Source organism: Manis pentadactyla, chromosome 3 (genome assembly GCF_030020395.1).
Source record: "Manis pentadactyla isolate mManPen7 chromosome 3, mManPen7.hap1, whole genome shotgun sequence".
Lineage (NCBI taxonomy): Eukaryota > Metazoa > Chordata > Mammalia > Pholidota > Manidae > Manis > Manis pentadactyla.
In genome coordinates, this window is record NC_080021.1 from 127,111,228 (window position 1) to 127,131,113 (window position 19,886).

The 19,886-nt window shown below is 46.9% G+C and overlaps 1 long non-coding RNA gene across 1 annotated transcript; it reads right to left on the reverse strand.

The window, feature by feature from the left end:
• Nucleotides 1-11,202: 11,202 nt before the first annotated feature.
• LOC118918284 (uncharacterized) lies at nucleotides 11,203-13,253 on the reverse strand. Its single transcript, XR_005027082.2, has 3 exons — nucleotides 12,870-13,253; nucleotides 12,533-12,670; nucleotides 11,203-11,428 (listed from the first exon to the last, which is right to left on the reverse strand). It is a non-coding gene; the product is annotated as an uncharacterized LOC118918284 (long non-coding RNA).
• Nucleotides 13,254-19,886: the final 6,633 nt, after the last annotated feature.

The following is a 19,886-nucleotide window of genomic DNA, read 5'->3' on the forward strand; positions in this document are numbered from 1 at the left end:
AAAACTTTAAGGAGAATGGGTATTATGTCTTCCCTGTATGTCTGATAAAATTCTGAGGTAAATCCATCTGGCCCAGGGGTTTTGTTCTTTGGTAGTTTTTTGATTACCTCTTCAATTTCGTTGCTGGTAATTGGTCTTTTTAGATTTTCTGTTTCTTCCTGGGTCAATCTTGGAAGGTTATATTTTTCTAGGAAGTTGTCCATTTCTCCTAGGTTTCCCAGCTTGTTAGCATATAGGTTTTCTTAGTATTCTCTAATAATTCTTTGTATTTCTGTGGGGTCCGTCGTGATTTTTCCTTTCTCATTTCTGATACTGTTGATTTGTGTTGACTCTCTTTTCTTCTTAATAAGTCTGGCTAGAGGCTTATCTATTTTGTTTATTTTCTCGAAGAACCAGCTCTTGGTTTCATTGATTTTTGCTATTGTTTTATTCTTCTCAATTTTATTTATTTCTTCTCTGATCTTTATTATGTCCCTCCTTCTGCTGACCTTAGGCCTCATCTGTTCTTCTTTTTCCAATTTCGATAATTGTGACATTAGACCATTCATTTGGGATTGCTCTTCCTTTTTTAAATATGCTTGGATTGCTATATACTTTCCTCTTAAGACTGCTTTTGCTGTGTCCCACAGAAGTTGGGGCTTAGTGTTGTTGTTGTCATTTGTTTCCATATATTGCTGGATCTCCATTTTGATTTGGTCATTGATCCATTGATTATTTAGGAGCGTGTTGTTAAGCCTCCATGTGTTCGTGAGCCTCTTTGCTTTCTTTGTACAGTTTATTTCTAGTTTTATGCCTTTGTGGTCTGAAAAGTTGGTTGGTAGGATTTCAATCTTTTGGAATTTTCTGAGGCTCTTTTTGTGGCCTAGTATGTGGTCTATTCTGGAGAATGTTCCATGTGCACTTGAGAAGAATGTATATCCCGCTGCTTTTGGATGTAGAGTTCTATAGATGTCTATTAGGTCCATCTGCTCTACTGTGTTGTTCAGTGCTTCCGTGTCCTTACTTATTTTCTGCCCAGTGGATCTATCCTTTGGGGTGAGTGGTGTGTTGAAGTCTCCTAGAATGAATGCATTGCAGTCTATATCCCCCTTTAGTTCTGTTAGTATTTGTTTCACATATGCTGGTGCTCCTGTGTTGGGTGCATATATATTTAGAATGGTTATATCCTCTTGTTTGACTGAGCCCTTTATCATTATGTAGTGTCCTTCTTTATCTCTTGTTACTTTCTTTGTTTTGAAGTCTATTTTGTCTGATATTAGTACTGCAACCCCTGCTTTCTTCTCACTGTTGTTTGCTTGAAATATGTTTTTCCATCCCTTGACTTTTAGTCTGTACATGTCTTTGGGTTTGAGGTGAGTTTCTTGTAAGCAGCATATAGATGGGTCTTGCTTTTTTATCCATTCTGTTACTCTGTGTCTTTTGATTGGTGCATTCAACCCATTAACATTTAGGGTGACTATTGAAAGATATGTACTTATTGCCATTGCACGCTTTGAATTCGTGGTTACCAAAGGTTCAAGGTTAGCCTCTTTAGTATCTTACTGCCTAACTTAGCTCGCTTATTGAGCTGTTATATACACTATCTGGAGATTCTTTTCTTCTCTCCCTTCTTGTTCCTCCTCCTCGATTCTTCATATGTTGGATGTTTTGTGCTGTGCTCTTTCTAGGAGTGCTCCCATCTAGAGCAGTCCCTGTAAGATGTTCTGTAGAGGTGGTTTGTGGAAAGCAAATTCCCTCAGCTTTTGTTTGTCTGGGAATTGTTTAATCCCACCGTCATATTTGAATGATAGTCGTGCTGGATACAGTATCCTTGGTTCAAGGCCCTTCTGTTTCATTGTATTAAATATATCATGCCATTCTCTTCTGGCCTGTAGGGTTTCTGTTGAGAAATCTGACGTTAGCCTGATGGGTTTCCCTTTATAGGTGACCTTTTTCTCTCTAGCTGCCTTTCACACTCTTTCCTTGTCCTTGATCTTTGCCATTTTAATTATTATGTGTCTTGGTGTTGCCCTTCTTGGATCCTTTCTGTTGGGGGTTCTGTGTATTTCCGTGGTCTGTTTGATTACTTCCTCCCCCAGTGTGGGGAAGTTTTCAGCAATTATTTCTTCTAAGATACTTTCCATCTCTTTGCCTCTCTCTTCTTCTTCTGGGACCCCTATAATACGGATATTGCTCCTTTTAGATTGGTCACACAGTTCTCTTAATATTGTTTCATTCCTGGAGATCCTTTTGTCTCTCTCTATGTCAGCTTCCATGCGTTCCTGTTCTCTGATTTCAATTCCATCAATGGCCTCTTGCATTCTATCCATTCTGCTTATAAACCCTTCCAGAGTTTGTTTCATTTCTGCGATCTCCTTTCTGGCATCTGTGATCTCTTTCCGGACTTCATCCCATTTTTCTTGCGTATTTCTCTGCATCTCTGTCAGCATGTTTATGATTCTTATTTTGAATTCTTTGTCAGGAAGACTGGTTAGGTCTGTCTCCTTCTCTGGTGTTGTCTCTGTGATCTTTGTCTGCCTGTAGCTTTGCCTTTTCATGGTGATAGGAATAGTCTGCAGAACTGGGACGAGTGACGGCTGGAAGGACTTCCTTTCTTGTTGGTTTGTGGCCCTCCTCTCCTGGGAGAACAGCGGCCTCTAGTGGCTTGTGCTGCGCAGCTGCGCGCAGACAGGGTTTCTGCTTCCTGCCCGGCTGCTATGGAGTTAATCTCCGCTGTTGCTGTGGGCGTGGCCTGGCTCGGGCAGCTACTCCAAAATGGTGGAGTCGCGTTGGAGCAGGAGCTGCTGGGAGGCTATTTATCTCCGTAAGGGGCCTCCCTGCTCCCTGCAGCCCAGGGGTTAGGGTGCCCAGAGATCCCGGATTCCCTACCTCTGGATTAAGTGGCCCGCCCTGCCCCTTTAAGACTTCCAAAAAGCACCCGCCAAAACAAAACAACGACCACAAAAAAAAACAAGAAAAAAAATTTTTTTAATTAAAAAAAAAAGGTGGTCGTTCGTTTTTCTTTATTCTCCGGTGCCAGCCTCAGGCCTCTGCTCACCGGTCTTTCTGCCCTGTTTCCCTAATATTGGGGTCCCTGTCCCTTTAAGACTTCCAAAAAGCGCTCGCCAAAACAAAGCAGCAAAAAAGCAAAAAAAAAAAAAAAAAAAATGGTCGCGCGCTTTTCTTATGTCCTCTGTCGCCCAGCCTCCAGTGCCTGCTCACTGTTCTTGCTGCCCTGTTTTCCCAGTATCGAGGGCCCTGCACTCTGGCCCGGATGGCTGGGGCTGGGTGTTCGGCAGCCCTGGGCTCCGTCTCCCTCCCTCTCTGCCTGCTCTTCTCCCACCGGGAGCTGGGGGGAGGGGCGCTCGGCTCCCGCGGGGCCGGGGCTTGTATCTTACCCCCTTCGCGAGGCGCTGGGTTCTCTCAGGTGTGGATGTGGTCTGGATATTGTCCTGTGTCCTCTGGTCTTTATTCTAGGAAGGGTTGTCTTTGTTATATTTTCATAGATATATGTTGTTTTGGGAGGAGATTTCCGCTGCTCTACTCACGCCGCCATCTTCCGCCCCTCCGAAATATCACTTTCTATCCCTTCACTTTCAGTCTGTGTATGTTTAGGTCTGAAATGAGTCTCATTTAGACAGTATATAGATAGGTCTTGTTTCTTTATCCATTCAGCCACCCTATGTCTTTTGATCAGTGCACTCAGTCTATTTACATTTAAAGTAATTATTGATAGTTATGTATTTATTGCCATTTTATTAACTGTTTTCTGTTTATTTTTGTAGTCCCTCTCTGTTCCTTTCTTCCTCTCTTGTTCTCTTCCATTGCACCTTGATGATTTTCTTTATGATTATGCTTGGTTTCCTTTCTTTTTATGTTTTTGTGTATCTATTATAGACTTTAGCTTTGTGGTTACCATAAGTTTCCTGGGTAGCTTACTAAATATATGAGTGTACATTAAGTTGACGGTTGCTAAATTTTGAACACATTTTAAAAGTACTTCCTTTTTATTCTTCTTCTCCACACTTTAGGTATATGATGTTGTAATCTACATCTTTTGTGTATCCCTTGACTAATTTTGTGTATAGTTGGTTTTACTACTTTTGTTTTTTAACTTCATCCTTACTTTGCAAGTAATTATATTACTACCTTTATTATAAGTTTATTTTTACTGATGAAAAATATTTAGGCTTAATATTTCCATCTAAAGAAGTCCTTTTAACATGTCTTGTAATGCCTGTTTAGTGGTGGTGAATTCTTTTAACCTTTATTTATCTGGGACATTTTAATCTATCCTTCAATTCTGAATGATAATGTTGCTGGTTAGAGAATTCTTGGTTGCAGGTTCTTTCTTTTCAAAATATCACATATTTAATGCCACTCCCTTCTGTTTTATTGAGTTTTTGCTGAGAAATCTCCTGATTGCTTTATGAAGGTTTCCTTGTACGTAATTGTCTGCCTCTCTCTTGCTGTTTTCAATAGTCTTTCTGTCTTTAAGCTTCACCACTTCAATCACCGTATGGCTCAGCATTGCCTTCCTGGGCCTCCTCTCCTTAGGGGCTCTGCACATCCAGAACATGTGTGTCTTTTTCCTTCTCCAGACCAGGGAAGTTTTCAGCTATTATTTCTTTAAAGAGACTTTGTATTCCTTTGCCTCTCTTTTCTCCTTCTAGGACCCCTTTTGTGCTAATATTGTTTCATTTGGACTTGTCACACAGCTCTCTCTGCATTTTCTGATTTTTAGAAATTCTTTTTGCCCTCTGTTCCTCAGCTTGGCTGTTTTTCTTTTCTCTCTCTTACATCTCATTGATTCTCTCTTCTACTTCCAGCAGTCTACTATTCATTCCCTCCATTTTTTTTTTCATTTTAGTTATTGTATTCTTCATCTCTGAGTGGTTCTTTTTCATATTTTCCTTTTTGAAGTTCTCACTGAGATCATCAGTTTTTTCCCTAGTTTAGAAAGCATCTTTATGACTGTTAGTTTGAATTCTTTATCAAGAAGATTGCTAACTTCCATTTCCTTTAGGACTTTTTTTCTGGAGTCCTGTCTTGTTCTTTCCTCTGGAACCTATTCCCCTGCCTCCTCATTTTGTCTGGGTTTCTGCTTCTCCCTTTGTATTTGATGGATCAGCTCTGCCTCTTGGTCCTGAGGGTAAAGGCTTTATGAAGTTGACATGCTGTGATGCCCAGAGACTCAAGTCTCTGCTCACCAGAGCCTGATTCTCTTTTGCTGTGAAGCCATGATGGTGGGCAGTGGTCAGGGCCCTCCTCTCTTCCTGTCTGTTGGCAGTGCTGATCCCCACAGCTCACCTCTGTGTATCCTTTGTGCAATGTGTTATGCATTGTGCATGGGGCCATCCTCTGCCAGCTGGTCAGCAAAGGCAGCCACTGCTCTGCTGCCTTCTGGGTGAGTTTGGTCTGCAGGGGAGCACCACAGGGCTGAGCCACTAGCAAGGGAGATGGAACAGTTGGAGCTGGTTCCAGAGAGTGCCCAACCAGATGGGCTGAGGGATGGCCAGGAAAATATGGTCCACCCTCTGCTTGCCAAGCACCAAAGTTGGACTGCTGCTGGGCTGAGCAGGCCAGGCAAGGCAGGTGTGCAGGGTAGTGCACCACAGGGCTGAGCCAACACCAAGGGATATGGAGCATTTGGAGCTGGTCCCATAAGCACTCAAACAGTTGGGCTGGGGAAGGGCTGGGGAAGTGTCATCCAGCTGCTTTCTCCTCCAGAGAGATCTCCCTTTCAGATCACAATGGTTTGAAGCTAGAAATCAATTATATGAAGGAAAAAACCCCCACAAACACATGAAGGCTAAACAACATGCTTCTAAATAATCAATGGATCAATGAACAAACCAAAGAGGAACTGAAACAATACATGGAGACAAATGAAAACAGAAACGCAATAGTTCAAAATTTGTGGAAAGCCTCTAAAGCAGTTCTAAGAGGGAAGTACATAGCAATACAGGCCTACCCCCAAGAAATAAGACAATCCCAAATAAACAGTCTAGATTCACAACTAGAAACTAGATAAAGAACAAGCAAAACCCAAAGTTAGTAGAAAGAGGCACATAATAAAGATCAGAGCAGAAATAAATACAATACAAAATAGAGAAAAATCAGTGAAACCAAGAATTGGTTCTTTGACAAGATGAACAAAAGAGACAAACCCTTAGCCAGACTAACAAGAGAAAAAGAGAGAACACACATAAACAAAATCAGAAAAAGAGAATAATTATAACTGACACCACAGAGATACAAAGAATTATAAGAGAATTCTATGAAAAATTATATTCCAATAAATTGGAAATCTAGAAGAAACGGGCAGATTCCTAGAAATGTCCAATCTTCTGAGACTGCCCCAGGAAGAAACAAAATATCTAAACAGAGCAATTACTAGTAGCAAAATTGAACTGATAATAAAAAAGCTCCCAACAAACTAAATTCCATGTCCAGGTGGCTTCAGAGGTGAATTCTACCAAACATTTAAAAAGAGCTAATACTCATCCTCCTTAAAGTATTCTAAAAAATAGAAGAGGAGGGAATTCTTCAAAATTCATTCTATGAGGCCAGCATCACTCTAATACCCAAACCAGACAAAGACAATAATACACAAAAAGGATAAATATATAGATCAATATCCCTGATGAAGATAGATGCAAAAATCCTAAACAGAATATTAATAAACTAAATTAAAAATACATCAAAAGGATGATTCACCTCTGATCTTCATCCTGAGTACCTGGCAGGGCTCCTGAAGTGAAAACTCATGAAAATGGAGCTCCCCCTGCATCCTGGGATGTAGTCCTGGGAAACTTTATCTCCCAAGCTAGTCCATGCCAGTCTCTAGCAACTAGTCACTTATTCCAAGTGTTCCTACCAATTGCTGGCTCCAGCAGGGGCTTCAGTTCATGGTGAGTTATGATTCTGTGTATCTGCCTGACCCCAAGTTTTCAAGGCAGGTGTTTGCCCTGTAAATGTTTTTCTTTTTACTGACTCCATAGTTTTGCCTTTTCCAGAATGTTATCTAGTTGGAATAATATAGTATGTTATTTTTCATTGGCCTCTTTCACTTAGCCATATACATTTGAGTTTCCTCCATATCTTTTTATGGCTTGATAGGTGGTATTTTTTTCTCTTTTGGACTCATTAATATTCTCATTAGCATTAGGTGGTATTTTTTCTCTTTAGCACTCATTAATATTGAATGGATTTACCAGTTTGTTTTCACATTCATCTGTTGAATGCATCCTGGTTGCATCCAGTTTTTTGCAGTTATTAATAAGGCTGCTATAGACATTGGTGTGCAGGAATTAGTGTGAACATAGTTTCCAACTCATGTGAGTAGTACTCATGGGAGTGACTACTGGATTTTACAGTAACAATATTTTCACTTTTATAAGAAACTGTCAAATTGACTTCCAAAGCAGCTGTACCATTTTTCATCCCCACAGCAGTGAATGAGAGTTACTATCACTCCACAATCTTGAAGTTGGTGTTGTCTTTGTCTTCATTTTCAAACACATTTTTTTCTTGGTAGAATTCTAGGTTGACAATGTTTTCTTTCAATACTTTAAAGATGCTTCTCCATTATTTTCTGCCTTGCATATATTCTAACAAGAAGTCTGCTGTGTTTTTATCTGTTTCTCTGTATTCAGTGTTTCTTTGCCTCTCAAGATTTTCCTCTTTGTAATCACCTTTGTATGATTTTATGGTTCATATGGTTTGATGAAACATGATTAGGTATGAGAAAGCTCTGAATATGTTTTGATGTTAGAGCCAACAGGTTATTGATAATGAATCAGATGTAGGGAGTCAAGAAGGAAAGGCATCAAAGATGTTGCCAAGAGTTTGAGTATGAGCAACTGGAAGGATGGAATGCAATTTGCTAAGAAGGGGAAGAGAGTTGGTATGGGCCATGGGAAATCACAGTTTGGTTAATTCAGAGATAGAGAAAGCATGAGCTTGGGCTGTGTCAGGAGCAGAGCCATGGGCAAGGATTATGGTGCAAATAGCTTATTTGAGGAGAGGATCCCAAGCAGCACCAGGAGGAGGGTGGACATGAGGCAGGGCAGGGAAGGCAGACAGACAGAGGGTGTGTTGTCAAACTTAATGATGTAGGCAATGAGCTTACTCCCACTGGAGAATTCTGGGAGCCAATGTGGAGCATGCTCCTCAGAGGCAGCCAATCCATTGGATGAGTATGGACCTCCAGCTCACTTGAGTCAGTGGTTGAGATTGGTCCTGAGGGCCATTAATCATCCAGCCATCCTGGATGGCCTCACCCAGGCAGAGGCAGGCCTTGGGGGCAGAAAGCCTCAGATGGAGATGCAGTGGATGGCAGTGGACATATGGTGTGGTCCAAGGGGCATAGGCAGGGACAGTGGTGGACCAGAGGACAGTCACCAATCAGCCATTCCTGGGCCAGAGGTTCCAAATTCAAAAGCAAAGGAGAACACCTCTGATGCCTCCTGTCAGCTTGGCTCCTTGCCTAGAAGCTCCCCTGCCATCCCACTGAACCTGGGCACGCATGGCAGCTCTTTGCAGGGATCTTAACAGCCACCTGAGAGACCTGCATGCTGAGAGGTCTGCACTCACCACTACATTTCATCCCCACCACGCACCCAGGTGCTGGCATCCTTCCCAACATCTCACAGGATGACACCATCTCAAGCTCAGAGAGCGAGGTGGCTTAGGCAAGGCCACATGGTGAGGAAGCTGGATCAGGGCTGATACTGGCCCACCTGCCCCAGAGCCCCTCCCGGCCATGTCGCTGCCCCTCGGGAGCCCAGTACCCCGCTTCCATGTCCAGAAACGTATGTTGGACATGGCGGTGGCTCCTATTCATCACCATGTCTTATGAATTAAAAACAATGTTCACGAGGTCATTTCCATGGGTTTTGGGGTTGGCTGTGTAAATATTTGGCCTCTGGGCTCTTCTCCGCCAAGCTCCTCAGGGTGCTGACGTTAAACACGCTCCTCCAGGAAAAATGCAGCAGGTCTCAGGAAGCCCCTGGGGCCGGCGCTCAGAGGGTGTCTGCTCAGGGTAATGCTTGACAACACAAAGCCCATTTTTCCTATGACTTTTTCTCATTTAAGACAAGAAAGATTACCCTCCTCTCGCCAACCCACATATTCACAGTCATTAATACGCAGGCATTTGAAAACATTTGTGACCAGAAAGGTCTGTGTTTTCTCATTTCTTTACAGAGTCAGGGAGATTTGAGAGGGAGAGATGCAGGGGGGAGGGGAGGCAGAAAGAGAAAGGAAGCAGGAGAGAAGGGGGAGAGGGAGACAGTGAGGGAGGGCGGGTGAGGGTGCGAGAAGGGGCACAGGAGGGGGGGACACAGCAGGGAGGGGCGAGAGGGAGACGGGGTGGGAAGGGGGGGAGGGAGGGGGCGGGGTGGGAAGGGGGAGGGAGGGGGTGGGGTGGGAAGAAGAGCGCGGGAGCTCGGGGACCGCCCTGAGGACCTCGTTGGAGCAGGGCTCCCCCCACCCGCCCCGCACAGCACCCCGCAGTCCTGCCCAGCGATGCTGGGATGGGATGCATGAGCTCATGTCCACAGGGAGCTCGCTGGGGACAAAGCGTCTCAGAGCAGCGGAGGGAGCTGGACGTCAGCACCGGGCCGCCGGCCCAGGGGCTGCTGGAAGGGGTGTCCATCAGAGAAGGAGCCGCAGGTTCCCCTGGGAGAAGGGGGTCCGGCTGTTTCACCCCCTTCTGTGCTGAAAGCCAGAGTGCCTGTTTCCTGGGGCTGTGGTGACAAGCGCCACAGACCAGGCGGCCTAGACCCCACACGCTTAACCTGTCCTAGTGCTGCTGCCGGAGGTCCAAGATCAGGAGGCACAGGGCCGCGCCCCTGCAGAGGCCCCAGAGGCGGGACCTTCCTGCCTCCACAGCTTCCAGTGCTACCAGCAGCCCTGGGCGGCCTTGGCATGTGGCTCTGCCCTCACCTCGGCCTCCTTCCTTACGTGACGTTCCCCTTGGGGGTCTGTAGCTGGCTCTCCTCTTCTTACAGGGACATCAGTCACGTCGGACCAGGCCCAGCCTGCTCCAATATGACCCTCTCTTGACCTGTCTCTAAGTAAGGCTGCATCCGGAGGTCCTGGGGCCCAGGACTTCAACATACCTGGGGCTGCACACAGTGATGAGGCAGCCCCCTGTGGGGACAGGGCCTGGATTCAGAGGCGAAGGTGCGGGCGCCAGATGAGCCCTCTGTGTTTCTGGACTGGCACGCCTTCCCCCGGAGCTGTGGGGGTACCCACATCTGTCCGCAGGGAGGCAGAGACCTGGGCCCCGGGAGAAGCTGGCAGGAGCTGGGGTGGCTGCTGGGGCTCCGGCAAGAGCCAGGGAGGAGGATGCCAGGTGAGGGGCCTGCCAGCTGGGGCGGGATGTCCTCCACATTAACCTGCAGCCTCTGGGATTCTGAAGCCTGCACATTTCCATGCATGGGAGGGACCAGGCGCGCTTCGGGGCCAGATGCAGGGAAGGGCTGGGACATCCGGGGACACATGCCCCCAATAGTAAACCAGAGCCTCTGGCTGGGGTGTGGTGGGGGCAGGGTTCTCTGAGCCTGGGGAGCCAGGCACTCCAGACACACCTTCAGGTACCCCTGCTCAATAACTCTGGGAAGTTTGTAGAAGTGTCACTTTATCACACCGTGTGAGGTAGAAAGACTCCCAGAAACAGCGTCCTGTGTGGGGGCCCGTCCCACCTGCCCCCACCCCCAGGTCCCCTCTGCCCCCAGTTCTGCATCTAACCTGTGTTCAGATGTCTGGCATCTCTGCATGCTCCCTGGCAGCCAGACTTCATGGAAATGGACCCATGTACTTGTATTCTTCTGTGACTTGTCTCTTCACAGGATTACGTACGTAATGTGATGAATTCTCCTCAACACCACATGTGCGCCATTGTGTGGATGTCCACAACTTTGCTGCTGAGAGAAGGTTCGTGGATATGCTGCTGTCCCAGGATCCAGGGCCTGTGTGTGGGCACCTGCCTGGAGCAGAATTGCCAGGACACAGGATGGGCCTGCCAGCTTTACCAGCTGGCTTCCCAAGTGCAGCTGGACAGGTTGGCATGCCCAATGTGAGGACAGGGGTCTGTGCTGCCCCACACCCTCTCCAACCCTGGCCCTGTCAGTCTTACTTCTCATACTTTTCATAATTGTCAGAATACTGCTTATAAACATCACAAAATAACGAGGAAAAAAGACAATGAAGGAATTTAGAATTCAAACCAAATCCAATCCAAAAAAGGAGAAAGATGGAACAGGAGAAATGCTTGCTTGCTGGGGAGCAAGGTGAGCTCCATCCCAAAGCAGTGGATGTCCTGGAGAGAACGTGGGCTGCCTGGATGGCTGGTCCTGTTAGGCTCCATGGTGAGGACACAGATGGCACCTCCCACAGGCTCTGGCAGCACGGCCACCTTCCTGCCTGGACTCCCCACTGTCTGCAGATGAGGAGGCGGGTCTAGGAGATGACATCAGCCCCGGGAACAGAATTGGAACCAGGGCAACAAGTCCAGAGGCCTCAGGACCCCTGACCCCAGGCCACCCCAAGCAGGGCTGGGCAAGGCAATGGGAGGTTTGGGGGGTGGGCAGGTGGCCTGAGCAGGGCCCTGTCCTTGTTCTCTGGAGGAGGCAGAACTGTGGGGTTCTCAGACCTCAGGGGCACCAGGGCAGCAGGCACAGAATGGGGACTTAGGCACTATTACTGAGTTAGTACATGGCACTCTCCAGAGTTCTTGCTTGGCCCAAAGGAGCTGCAGGTGCCACCTGCTGGGCGTGTCCATGGGGCCCTTACCATTGGCGCCCTCAGATGTCCATCTGTGCAATGGGCAGTCCCATGTGCCTGAGGGCTGTGCTGAACTAGCAGGCAAGGCCTGAAGGCTCCCAGCCATGAGCACAGGGACAGAGAGCAGGGCTTGACCCCATGGCTCACCTGGACCACATCCTCTGGAAGAGGCTTGGTGACCCTAGTAGGATGCAGGTGCCTGCCATGGACACAGGATGGGCACCTGCCAGCTTTACCAGTGCCTATTCCACAAATGGCCATAAAACAAGAAATCTCATCTGTGTGACTGAACTGAAGAGACTCAGGGGGAAGACAGGAAGGGAACCCGCCCCTGACCTGGTGCAGGAGAGGCTGCAGCCGGACCGGATGCTGGAGGAGGGGAGCAGGGCTGTGGGAAGGTATGGAGAGGGGCCCACCTGGGAAAGGTGGGGGGGCACAGGGGGCCTCAGAGCACTGCACAGGCCTGGCAAGGTGTTCACCGAGCACTCACGGTGCTCTGAGGCAGAGAGGGTGCCTAGCCAAGACCCCGGGCAGGAAGACCGCCTGCCCCAGACAGGCAGAGCCCTGCGGAAGGCAGGCAGTGCCCACACTCCTCCAAGAGGCCCCACACCCCACTCCCAGGGACCAGCCACCTGCTTTTGGGTTGATGACATGCCCTTAGGCCACCACTCTGGGGTCCCTTGGACCATTGGCACTGGGCTGAGCACCAACCATGTGGCACCTCCTTTCAGGGAGGAGGGCTCTTCCCACCTCAGCTCACCTGCCCAAGAAGGCCACCTGGTCCTAGGCCATCTAGGTGCATCAGGATGCTGCTCCAGGGACCTCAGCTCCTGGGGTTGGGCTGGGGTCTTGTAAGGGCTGGCCTTCCTTAGGTCAATGGGCAGGGGACAGGCAGAGCCTGGGGGAGGAAGAAGAGGTAAGTGGTCCTTCCTGGGGGAGGCGTCCAGGTAAGCATCCCCAGGGGCTCCTCCTAAGCTACGGCTCCAAGGCCAGAACGCCAGTGTTCCGGGACAGGTCTGACCTCTCAGGAGCTGCTTCTCCTTGAAGCAGAAAGCTGGGACCCAGCCCCAGACACCAGCGCTGCTGCTGGGACAAACCTGCGAGCATGGAGGTGACAGCAGCCAGGTGGCCGAGCAGGGGGCCTTCTAGTGGGCAGGTCCCCCACATGAAAGGCCACCTGCACAGGTCCACCAAAAAGGGTGATGGTGTGGCTGGCTGTGCCGGCACCTTCCGGGGGCTTTGCATTCCTGCCTCCCAAGCTGGCCCATGGGGCAGGTGCAATCAGCTCCCCTTGGGCCCAGTGCCTTGGCAGGACCCCCACCTCACTGCTGCCTTGAGCCTTGGTTTCCTCCCAAGGATGGAGTGGCAGGCCCCATCCAGCCCAGTGCCCACGGAGCCCCTGGGCCAGCGTGGCATCAGGAGCAGGGAGCCTTTCCGGGGCTGCTCGGCCTCTCGGCTCTGATGTGCCTCTAGCCTCGGTCTCTTGCTGTTTATCCTCAGGCGTGTGAAGAAGTCGTAAACCATGGAGCCTGCCCAGGTATTTATTTTAGTTAGTAAAAATGCCTTGGACTTTGCCAAGAGCCATTTGACTTTAATTGGAAACTTTTGAGGCATTAAGAATGTGCCGAGGTTTAAGATGTGTCCGAAGGCCCTGAAATCATCGATCATGTGAGCACTGCTTTGGACCAGGTGGAATGAAGACAACCTTTTAGCAAATCCACCTCCCCTAATGGACTCATTTATAACCCTCGGCATTGCTGGGCAGTCTCCCCCAGAACTTCCTGAACGCTAGCCAGCATGTTTAAAAGAGTGAACATCTGGTGACTGTAAATGAGGAACCCAGAAAAAACAAAACACGGCATAAACAAAAGGCAGCTCATAGAGGCTGACAGGATGCCTGCATCCTGCGGTCAGGGCAGGCATTTCCCCGAAAAGGGCAGGAAGCTAAGGGAGAAGCACCAGCTGCAGTTCCTCCGAGAAATGCCATCCCAACAACACTGTTGACAGAGGACTTAAATGGGGTGTCAGACCTGGTCAGGGAACCATGTGGCTGTTCTGGCCTCATCTCATGACACATCCCACTGGTGTCTCTCAGACCCAGCCCCATTGCAAGGTCTTTGTTCAGGGTCTTCTCTGTGCTGGAGCACTCCTCTTTCCTGTCATATGCATTAGCTAGCTATGGCTGCATAACAAATTACCCTGAAAGTTAGCAACTTAGGACAACAAACTCTTATCATCAAAGTCAAGAAGCCAGGAGCAGCTCAGCTGGCCCTGCATATATCAAATTCTAGCCAATGGGATGGCAGAAGTGTCACATGGGACCTCATGGAAGTGGTATAAAATGAGGCAAGTAAACTTTTCTTGGCTCCCTATATTACTTTCACCTTCCTGGAATGGCATATGTGATGGCTGGTGCACAAGCAGCTACATTTGACCACAAGATGGAAGCTGTGCCAAGGATGATTCTGCAGGAAAGTAGAAGAGCTGGAGTTCCTGGTGCCTGCTCTGTGCTTTTCACATGAGAGAGGAATAAACATCCATCAGTCTTAAGCTACTATAACTTGGGCTCTCCTGGCAACCAGCCAAACCTTATTCAGATTCATAGAGGAGGCGGTGTCTTCTTTGCCTTTGGCCAGGGTTCCACTGCCAGGACTCTCTCACGTGTTCTGAGCACCGAGTGAGCTGTGAAGGGCCACCAATGAGGCCCCGGAGCTGTGGTTCTGGCAGTTTCTCATTTGGTGGAGGGGTGGGTCACGGCCATCCCAGAGGTTCCCAACACATCAGCTTCTCCCTCTGCTCCTCACTCCCATCACTCAGTCTCCTTTCCTGAGCCTGGAGACAAGAGTCCACATTTATAGAGCACCAACTGTGTGTAGAGCAAGGTGCTAAGTCCTTTGTGTCAACTACCTTATGTGGTTCTTACCATTATGCCTGAGACTGCTGTGGGAGTCGAAAGAGGAGAAGGCTGAGGGTCAGACTCCCACCCACCTGCATCACAAGGGGACATCAGATGGCTTCTGCATGGTGGGTGACCCATCTGCAGCACCCTTGCTGGCTGCACCTGGCTTCTCAGCAAGCAGATTCTTTGCCACCCACCTGCCCTTATCCCCTCAGCAGACTTCACTCACAGGTTCAGATACACCAGATCCCACACCCACCTTCTGCATCTAATCTTCAGACTAGTCCCCAAAATCTTCCATCTCCTGGGTCCATGCTGGCCCAGCCCCTCACCTGCCTGGAAAAGGTCCTGCCCCCCTGGAGCAGGTTTTCCCCTCCCTGGAGCAGCCCCTCAGTTAGGTCTCTGCAAGTCATACTCCTGATTGCTGCATTACCTCTGCTGTCCATCATGGTGACCACACTTGCCTTCGGTGACCGAGCCTGCCACTGGGCCTCCGGCACCTCAGGATCCAGTTATCCCCATTGCACTTATGCTTTCCAATTTTGTAATTTCTGGCTTACAGAAAAGAAGGATCACAGAACTCCAGGATGTGGGGACCCCATCAAAACTGCTTGCTTCTGGGAGAAAAATCTGTCTTCCCAGGGTAGGAGCAGACCTTAAATGACAAGCCCACAGTATGACTCGGAGGTGCCTCTAAGCCTTTGGGTTCCTTCTTCTACAGTAAACCAAGGCAATATGGCATCTCAGCCTCCTTACTGTGTGCCCCCTTTTGGTCCACATTTCAGCCAAGCAACCAAACTGTAGGAGCTGCAACAATGAGTCCAGAGCCTCAACTCAGGACTAGGCCCTTCTCCATGTTCTTTCCATGATTATCCCACATAATCAACATCCATTTCCATGCATGTTCCCCAGATTTATGTCTGTATAAATTGGAAAAACCATGGCATTTTTGGGGGGGTGCATTGCACCCTCTCAGGAGCCACACTTTGTATCTCACCCTGTGGAGCTGGTTGGGACTTGAGTCTAGTCATATATCTAGAAGGAAAGGGGGTAGTGGGTGGGGCCTAGGGAGACTCAACAGCATTCTACCTAAATTCATGGTGAGAAGGGAGACCTTCACATGTTTCAGAGAAAGAAGGGCCAACTTCTCAGGAAGGCCCAGGAGAGCTTTTTCTCCCAGCAAAGGTGACTCAGCAGGATGTAAGGGCTCAGTGTCCTGGTTTCAGTGGGGTCTTTCCATGTGCCCCCTTTTCCATGTGCCACCTTCCAACCTTTAGAGTCTCAGTATTTCCCAATTGATGCCCTCATTTAATTTTATTTATTTATTTATTTATTTATTTTGTTATCATTAATCTACAATTACATGAAGAACATTATGTTTACTAGGCTCCCCCCTTCACCAAGTCCCCCCCACATACCCCTTCACAGTCACTGTCCATCAGCGTAGTAAGATGCTATAAAATCACTACTTGTCTTCTCTGTGTTGCACAGCCCTCCCCATGCCTCCCCCACATTATACATGCTAATCATAATGCCCCTTTCTTTTTCCCTGCCCTTATCCCTCCCTTCCCACCCATCATCCCCAGTCCCTTTCCCTTTGGTAACTGTTAGTCCATTCTTGGGTTCTGTGATTCTGCTGCTGCTTTGTTCCTTCAGTTTTCTTTTGTTTTTATACTCCACATATGAGTGAAATCATTTGGTACTTGTCTTTCTCCGCCTGGCTTATTTCACTGAGCATAATACCCTCTAGCTCCATCCATGTTGTTGCAAATGGTAGGATCTGTTTTTTTCTTATAGCTGAGTAATATTCCATTGTGTATATTACCACATCTTCTTTATCCATTCATCTACTGATGGACACTTAGGTTGCTTCCATATCTTGGCTATTGTAAATAGTGCAGCGATAAACATAGGGGTGCTAAGTCTTTTTCAAACTGGGCTGCTGCATTCTTAGGGTAAATTCCTAGAAGTGGAATTCCTGAGTCAAATGGTATGTCTATTTTGAGCTTTTTGAGGATCCTCCATACTGCTTTCCACAATGGTTGAACTAATTTACATTCCCACCAGCAGTGTAGGAGGGTTCCCCTTTCTCCACAACCTCGCCAACATTTGTTGTTGTTTGTCTTTTGGATGGTGGCCATCCTTACTGGTGTGAGGTGATATCTCATTGTGGTTTTAATTCTCATTTCTCTGATGACTAGTGATGTGGAGCATCTTTTCATGTGTCTGTTGGCCATCTGAATTTCTTCTTTTGATGCCCTCATTTTAATAACAAACACCATGTAGGGCTGGGACTCCAATTGATTTGTCTTGTAATTCAGACACTTGCAGTTTGGGAACAAGGAAAAAATGTTTGCTGTCTCCACTGTTATTTCACATAATCCTGGGGTTCTAGATACTGCATTAAGACAAGAAAAAAGGCACACATATTGGGAAGAAAGAAGTTAAACTGTTCCTATTTGCTGGTGACATGATTGCCTCTGTAGAAAATCCAAAAAGTCTATTAAAAAATCTAGAAATAAAAAGTGGGCTCAAAAAGGTCATGGTATACAAGACCAACACACAAAAATCAATTGCATTACTATATACTAACAATGAACATGTGGACATGGAAATTAAAAATACGATATCATTTATGTACCAAAGAGAGGTATAAGTATAACAAACATGTACAGGATCTGAAATGCTAACAACTACAAAATGATGAGAGAAACCAAAAGGACCTAAATAAATAGACAGCCATACCATGTTCATGGATTGGGAGACTAAACATGGTAAAGAAGTCAGTTCTCAAGTGTATAGTTTTAATGCAATTTCTATCAAAACACCAAAAAGTACATGTAGGCAAGCTCATTCTAAAATTTATGTGGAAAAGCACAGGCCCCATGATAGCTAAACAACTTGAGGAGGAAGAACGAAGCAGGAGGAGTCACTGTCTGACAGTAAGGCTCCCTCTGTAGCCTCAGTAAAGATGACAGTGGGGAGAGACATGGATCAGTGGGACAGAGCCGGGAATCCAGAGAGCCCCACCAAGTACAGGGGTTTTGACTAAGGTGCAAAAGCAATTCAAGAGAGGAAAGCCAGCCTTTCAACACATGGCATTGGAACAATTAGACATCCATTAATAAACCCCACCAACCTAAACCACACACCTTATACCAACATGAACTCAAGATGGTCACAGGTTTTAAATGTAAAATGTAAAACTAAAAAACCCTTAGAAAAACATTTGGAAATCTCGTATTTGTCTTATTTCTGATAGCTAAAAACTGGAAATGGTCCAGAAATTCTTCTATGGGTGACTCACCAATAAAAAGGAATGAACTGCTGATGTACACAAAACCATGAGCCTCCAGGGAATTATGCTGAGCAGGGGAAAAGGCTGATACCAAAAGGTTCCATACACATAATTCCACTTGTAGAACATTCCTGAAATAAGACAGCTACTGAAATGGAGAACAGGTTAGTTGTTACCAGGCTCAGGGATGGGGTGGGTGTGAACATTTAGCCCACAGAGTCCTTGTGGTGATGATGCTCTGCTTCTGGACTATCCCCATGCCATAATCCTGGCCATGAAATTGTACTGCATTTTTGCAAGATGTGAGCATGGTTCGGGCAGTTGGGAGAGGGGACTGGGAAAAGCACATGGAGTCTCTCTGTATTATTTCTTACAACTGCTTGTGAACCTACAATTATCACAAAATAAAATTTTAATGGGAAATATCCAACAATATAGTAATATGATGCTTTCCACTCACCACTCAGACCTGCCCCACCCTGTTCCAGATGGAGACCATACCCGGGATCACCTGGTACTGATCCTGATCCTCAGAATCAGTGGCTCCAACTAGAAAACTGTGAGACATTATCTCCCAAAATGCAGGCAACCCCAGTGCACTGTTTGTGAGAATGTAAATTGGTACAACTATATGGAAAAAAGTATAAAGTTTCCTCAAAAACTTAAAAGAAGAACTCCATATATGATCCAGCAATCCCACTTCTGAGAATAAGCCAAAGGAAATGAAAACAGGATCTCAAAGAAATATCTACACTCCATGTTCACAGAAGCATTATTCAAAATAGCCAAGACACAGAAGCAACCTAAATGTCCATCTATGGATGAATGGATAAAGAAGATGTGGTGTATATACACAATGGAATATTATTCAGCCATGAGAAAGAGGGAAACCCTGCCATTTGTGACATCATGGATAGACCTTGAGGATATTATGCTGAGTGACATAAACCAGAGAAACACAAATACTGTGTGATCTCACTTACATGTGGAATCTAAAAAAGCCAAACTCACTAAAACAGAGAAATATGGTGGTTCTCATAGAGAGGACAGATGTGCTTTAAGGGTATGAACTTGCAATAAGTAATAACTAAGCCCTAGAGGTAATGCACGGTATAGTGAGTATGGACAATGTATTACTATAATCATCAAGCTTTCTAAGAGACTAGATCTTAATTATTCCAACCACTGAAAATAAAGGACAATTGTATGAATTGATAGAGGTTGAAATTATCCCTGCAATGGCAATCATATTATAATATACAAATGTATCAAGTTACCTTGTACACCTTAAATGTACACAATGTTATATATGTCAGACATATTTCAATTTTAAAAAACAACCAAAAAAACAAAAATAAAACATTGCCTGTTAAGAAGCTGTCCCCAGGAAAGCAGCATAAGTCCTCTATAAGCCTATGCATTGGACAGCACAGCACTCACAGACTGCAAAGGAGGTTTGCCCCCAAGTCAGCATTCTCTACGGAAGGGGGCACTCAGATCACTGTGAATTATTGCCTCCTCCTCCGTCTGCTAATTTATTTTGTCCCAAGGTGGAAGTTGCCCAGAACACACATCTTAGGGGAAAGAGCCTGGAGGCGAGAGGGCACACCTGCCTGACCCAACGCTGGGAGCACCATGGCCGCAGCCTGACCCAGGGTTTGCACAGCCACTAGCCAGGCTGAGTGTCTGCCCAGACACTGGCCTTCTGGAATGTGGCCCTGAGAAGAAAGCAGCAAGTGTGCTGGGGAAGGTTTCAGGGGTGCAGCAATTCCTGGAACCTGCCTGGAAGTGGACCTTTGGCCTTGTACATCCCCACACTCCCTCAGGCCCCAGCACTGGTCAAGATTTGTTTCCATTTTGTGTATTATTCATTCAACAAACACAGGTTGAGCTCTGAAGTTGTGAGGCAGTGGTTCC